Genomic DNA, 6,804 nt, shown 5'->3' with positions numbered 1-6,804 from the left:
GTAAGTCTGATTTTGCTTTTCTGGGTTTAAAATATAAGTGGTCAAGGAGATGTGACTAGTTGCCTTTTACATTGGATTCTTTTCATTAATAGTGCATGCATTTCTTCTATGAGAAAGACGTTTATCTTATTCCAGCATATTCTGGTGTGCCTGCTAGTGATTTTTATGGCTTTACCTCACCTCCCCCTAATTTTTAAAGTGAAATGTCTGAGTGCTGAAGGGATTTGCAAGGGGAATTGCAAAGGTCATATGTAAGTTCTACGGCTGGCGTGTGGAGAGCAATGTGACTGAGCCAGAGCCCTCTGTGACCCTTTCTTTTAAAGAGGATGTTTCTAATGAATTAGTGTAGCGTGCTGTACGTGCTTGTTTATGACCTTAAAAATGGTTTAGTTCTTGCTGAGTGGCTATTACTGATGCTTTATGACATGTTATAATGGTTTCAACTTGCACATTTTTTTTTGGATTAAAACAATGTCATGCATCAGTCAATGTGAAGTTCATTTTTCTTTTTTTTTCTTTTAAAGGGACTCAGGAGAACATTCAACATTAGAATAAGTCCCTGGATTCTGACTTCAGAGAATGTTGGTTCTCGAGGTCAGAAAAAGTGAGGATTCGCCAAGCTCTTACAGATGAGCTTTGTAGTAATTGCTGATGAAATTATAAAACACTGCTTTTCCCACTGGATACTAAATGCCCCTTTTCATTAGCTACAGTATGGGGAGCAAAATCATGTGATTTTTTTTTTTTTTTTAATGTTTAACCATAACTACTTCTAAAAGGCAGTTTTCATTTTGTGGCTGCTTTTTTTTCTTCCGGTGTCTAGCACAGTTGAGGACTTTATCTTTTTTGTATCTTTTTAGGACACTCTGGTGAATGATGGGGTCTGAGTAGCTCTCTAAATGGAAGAGGGTGCCAAGGGGCCTGGGCTGGAGGGGCAGGAGGGGCGTAATTGCATCTCTGCCAGGCGTGCTTGTGTATATATTGCCCTTCTCCCTTCCTCTGCAGCTGAGGGAGTCACTGTGATGTGAGGACAGGGCATGTCGGTGGCCGGTAGCTTTTCCGAGCGGCAGTGACATCTCTGTGGGCTCAGAAGGGAACTTGCCTCAAGATTTCCGTTCATTCATGTTCAGTACCCATGAGGGAGAAAATTGATCTGCTCTAAATGTAGTCCTTCCTCAAGAAAGACTGATAGATAAAAAGGAGTAAGGGAATTGCTGTTGATGTTTTAAAAAAAGAAAATACATACATCAGGACTTTGAAAAATCAAAACACTTGTGTTCTTAGCGGAAGTCTGAAGCCCTGTGCCAAAGGCTGCATGAAGCTGGAGGTTAATGTGACTCATGTGTTTTTTCGAGCATCAGTAGTTCTTGACTATTTGGGGTAGGGGTGCAAAAGTTTCAATAATTCAACTGGTCGGTAATTTAGGAACTGTTTCCTGCTGATAAAAGCAAGGGTACATTAGAGAGTCGAATGTGAGATGAAACGTGAGGCTGCCAGGAGACCTCTCCCTTGCTGACGGTGAATTCAGACCATGCTCCTAGGCCTTGCTTCCAGGGCTCCTTGCGAGGATGTGGCTCCTCTGCTGAGATGTGCTTCGGTGGGAAAGTTATGGGGTTCACTTTCACCCCTTCTCAAACGCAGCCTTTCCAGGACTGCTTCTGTGGGTACCCAAGGTGAATTGCTGTGAGGTTTGAGAAAAGCTGTTGCCCAGGGTGAGCTGGAACACTTAATCTACCATGTCACACACACACAGGTAACTTCGAAAGGGACAGGAATCTTGACTGAAGCCTTAGCTTCCACCTGGAAATTGTTATCATAATTGTTATCGTAATAAGACAGTGGTCTTTTTCAATGAGAGAGGGAGAAGCCTAAAATGTGGTGGAGGCTGGCACCTGAATGGCATATGAAGATGTAACCCTGTGACCTTTGCCAGTGTTCCCTCCGTCCCCTGGTTTGGAACCTGAATAATGACTTAGCTAAGTAGCTTATTTAAAATTTTTTTAATTTATTTTATTTAAAAAAAATTTTAAAGAGAAGAGTAAAATCATGTATCAGTGATTTTAGAGCACACTATTATGTGTCTAGATTATCTCACCTCTTTTTTTTTTTTCACCTCTTTTGTTTTTGTCCTTATTGCCCTCATTTCTTAGTGTTTCTCAGCATCTCATCAACTGGCAAGAGAAGATACAACCCCAAACAGCTTTCTACACCTGGTTGCTTGGTAGCCAATTTAACTTAAATATATAGAATGACATATATATTTCACATTTTATAGAAAAGAAAATTCAAGAATATATATATTTGAGCCTAGTCTTTGATACACACACAGACACACACACATACACATAAACACACACCTATATATATTTATGTGTATCTATATCTTCCACGTAATTTACTAAACTCTTAAATCCATAGTCACACACAAGCAAAATAAAATCTTAAAATAACCTTGCTGGAACAAATAAAGAGGGAAAATTGGTAGGCAGACTTAATGACACTTTTTTTTTTTTAAACATCTTTATTGGAGTATAATTGCTTTATAATGGTGTGTTAGTTTCTGCTTTATAACAAAGTGAATCAGCTATACATATACATAGATCCCCCCAAATATGGAATGCTTCATGAATTTGTGTGTCTTCCTTGCGCAGGGGCCATGCTGATCTTCTCTGTATCGTTCCAATTTTAGTACATGTGCTGTCGAAGCAAGCAACATGACACTTTAATTTACTACTTAGAAATATTCAAATACAGCTTTGTTTTGTGTCGTTAATTTTGGTGGTACAGTATTTGGAAAGGTGACAGATAAAAGGGCAGGATGCAATTCTTGAAGCTGTAATTTGCAGGTGGCTGATAATACAAGTCCATTTTCTTTTCCAAATGTGCTATTTATGTAATTTATATTTTTAACCAGTCTTAGAACTAGAATGAAAATAGTAATTAATCTTAAGGGCAAGAAATGTTGCAACTATGCCAAATTTGGAAACTTTAAGAAATTCTCTAGGTGGTTAAGCCCAGTCTATTGAATATTCTAATTTGCATGTCATAGAGCATGGTGCTCAACAGATAGTGCGTGCTCAGTTAATGTTAAATGACTGGGTCAATTTGACAACAGTTTTTGTTTTTTTTTCTTAAAGAAATGTAAGCATATTTGAGTTAGAAGTGGCAGGCCAATTTAAAGCCAAGATAAGATAAATAGAGCAGGCAAAATAGTGCACGTGGCAGGGATAGTGGTGTTATATGTACAAAGAGAAAACACTGAAAGGAAGAACATCAAAATGCTTGCGTATTAAGATGATGAATGATTTTTATTTTATGTATTTTTTTGTTTTCCTTTACTTTTGTAAAGTGAACGCATGCCTCCTTTGAAGTGTAGTCCTTTCATGACACATATTAGGCTTCGTATAACAATTTGTTAAATGCCGAGTTAGTTGATTTATAGTGAAAATGGTACACATCTTATATGACGTGAATGGTATCCCCTGGAGTAGGGGGAGCAGCATCGTAGCTTCAAGGAGAACTTACATTCTAGTGAAATCATTTTCTTTTAAATAACATTTTATTTAGTATCCCAGTATTGACCGTTCTTCCCTAACACAACATATGCATTTCTAAAACAATCACTAGATGATGGAAAATCATGCAATAAATAGCACAGAGTCTACAGGAAAAGCGGGGCTGGGGCACAATACTCAAAAACTTCATTAAGAACATAAAAAAAGGAAAGCTAGGAACCTTAGAAAAGCAGTAGAGTTTTACACTTGCTAAATGGTTAAGCAGTATGCAAGTACCACATAAACTTGGTGCTTTGCCTTGAAAAGGCCTAGTGTTTGCTTGGGGAGGTGGCTGAGGGGAGGGTGGCAGCTTGTAAACCATGGTGAGGTGGTGGAAGGAAGCTGGTTTTAAACTGGGTGGAAAGTTGTAGCAAAGCTGTGGGTGGTTGCGGTGTGTAGTGCGCATGGTAAACTGAGGGTAGCAGGCAGGTGTTTGCGGTGTCTAAGTTTTGTGTGTTTCTCTACTGCCTGACTCAGGTGGGTGTGGTTTTCTGTGTTCACCTAGTGTTTCTTGTGGACCAAATCATACATAAGGAAACTCAAGTTCATGTGGGTTATGCTCAAATTGTCCCCTGATGTGTCAATCATGATTAGACAGATTTGCATGTTCAAACAAGCATTAGAACTAACTCTACATGAGACAGATGAAATAAAGTTGCACTAGTTCCAGGTACGTCAAGAGCCCAGTTTGGAACCCAGCCACCCTTTCAGCACCCCAGGGATTCCAGGGATCATCACTGTGTGTCACCGTGTGGACTAGAGCTTGCTTGTCCTTTTGATGGTGCCCTGCAACAGATACAGAATTTTTTTTTGTTTTTTTATGGAGACATTTGGTCCTACCTTTGTATCCTTCCTTGGCTGGTGACTGGCAGGTTCTTCAACATCCACAAAGTTCAATCCTACTGCTAGATGGACTGTCCAGTAAAGCAAATGGCTTTGAACTTAATGGTCCCATAGAATACCTCACTCCAGATCCTCGTCAGGGGATCTAACCTTGCATCTGGTTCTACTCAGTACTTCTCAAATGCTGCTAAGAAAAAACAATATTTATGGATTACAGTCCGAAGGATAAAGGTTCATCTGTTATTCCGAATACTCTAGTAAAACAATGAGGAAAGAAGGCAATGTCATTTGAAAAACCATTTTCCAAGGTAGCTTTTACTCTGATTAAAGAAAGGCGTGTGAGGATTTTATATTTATCAATAGTGCTCACTGGTTAAAAAATAGTTAAGGGAAATCTACTGTAAAATCTATACCTGAAATAATCCAGACCAGCAGAAATCTCTAAACCTGACAATTTGCCCCTACCCCCCACCCCATTTCCCCCCAACCCCAGCAGTTAGTTTTATTACATTACACTTAGTATTATGCTCTCGGTCTCCTTGGAAGGTCTTCATGAGATAGAGCCCCATGAATCCTGATTGTATGGGGTGCCTATCTTGTGGATATTCCAGTGTCTTCTTTATGAAGATCCTTGGGAAAAGTGTCTCTCTGGTTTTGATACCACAAATGACTGTACTTCTACTCAACTTTGGGTTTTTATTTTATGGATATAGTTAGTCATGTAACTGATCATGTCTTCTTCCTCTTTATGGCCACAGGCATGTTTTCTTTAACCCATACTTTTTTTTTTTTTAAACCAAAAGAAAACTAGTTTGCCAACATTGGAAAATGAGAAGATTTCACACAAGTGTGTTTGAATTTCCAGCATCTATTGAAAAATCAGATCTGGCAATGCTGGGATCACATGTCTCCATGGCAACCGTGGGATCCAATAAAGTAATGCCGTTTTCCTTAAAACAAAGCATGCACTCTTCCCTGTGTTTTACCTCCTTACTTTAACTGCTTGGCCCTTGTAGACCTTGGACTCTGTGCCCCGTGGCTTAGAAAGCAGTTTGTGACTCCTCTTTAGAAAACGTGCAGACTCTTATTTGCCTTTTGTGAACTAATCTTATCCCTAGGGTCATTTAATTCTTTTTTTTCTTGAATTGTCTTTCATCCTGTTTTCTTCATCTGCACATGTTAGTTTTCTGTTGTTTCATCTTGGGGTGTTGTGTGCTTTTACATAAGCTGCTTTAAGTTTTTTGGGGGGAACAAACAAGGTATACATAAAGAAAAATAGGAGAGTGATTTTTTTCCCCCTCAGATCATTTTATTTTTATTTTTTGCCTGGTAAGAATTTAAAACAATTACAGCTCTTTCTCTGACCTATTTTAGAGTCTGCTTGATTCTGGTACCATCCAGAGCTCTGCAATTTTTTGCTGGGGTTTTGTTTTGTTTTGTTTTGGTAATTCTTCATAGAGACTCTGAGAAAACATTGTCTTGTACCTAAGATTGGCTGGCATCCCATGATCTCTCATTAAGAACTGAAAAGTTTCTGTTTTGTAAGTAAGTTCATTTGTATCATTTTTTTTTAGATTGCAAAACAGAAACACACTCACAGACTTAGAGAACGAACTTATGGTTACCTGGGGAGAAGGGTCGTGGGGGGAGGGATAGATTGGGAGTCTGGGATTGACATGTACACACTACTATATTTAAAATAGATAACCAACAAGGACCCACTGTACAGCACAGGGAACTCTGCTCAATATCCTGTAATAACCTAAATGGGAAAAGAATTTGAAAAAGAATAGGTACAGGTATATGTACAACTGAATCACTTTGCTGTACACCTGAAACTAACACAGCATTGTTAATCAACTGTACTCCAATATAAAATTAAAAAAAGAAGAACTGAAAAGTTAAGTCAGAATATTTGTTCATTCAGTTCTAGGAGGGAAGATTAGGAAACCATGAATCTTCTTAGAGTTTATATGCCAATTGCAAAGACCCCCAAGAAGACATCGTTCAGTGCCCTGCATGTGGCACTGCTGTGACTCCTGGGGACAGGGTCAGAGAAGACAATAGTTGCTGCTGGTCTGGGACCTTCTGTTCTGAATGGTGCTGTTAGATGTTAGTGTAGCCTGAGTAGTGTTGAAAACAACTCTGAATTGATCAAAATGTGGCATCATTAATTTCTATATTCTCTTCAGGATTTACGTATTCTTTTTTAAAATCTGAAGACTCAACAAATATGGGCCAACATTCGCCCTTGGATGGGTTTGTATCTAGTTCACCACACCCTCCCACCACCTGTGTCTGCATGACATTGAGGCTGAATGTCATGTGCCCTGTGTCCCTCCATTTCTCGATATGTGACTCTTGTTACTTAATGCCACACTGGTACACCACCCTAACTCATCTGCTG

At 39.1% G+C, this 6,804-nt stretch overlaps 1 protein-coding gene across 6 annotated transcripts in view; it reads left to right on the top strand.

Annotated features, from left to right (window-relative positions):
* Window positions 1–6,804, top strand: part of MITF (melanocyte inducing transcription factor) — a 227,160-nt gene that overhangs the window by 96,873 nt on the left and 123,483 nt on the right. The gene's annotated exons all lie outside the window — the stretch shown is intronic.

Source organism: Mesoplodon bidens, assembly GCF_964165515.1.
Source record: "Mesoplodon bidens genome assembly, chromosome: 10".
NCBI lineage: Eukaryota > Metazoa > Chordata > Mammalia > Artiodactyla > Ziphiidae > Mesoplodon > Mesoplodon bidens.
This window is presented reverse-complemented; position numbering and strand designations above follow the sequence as displayed.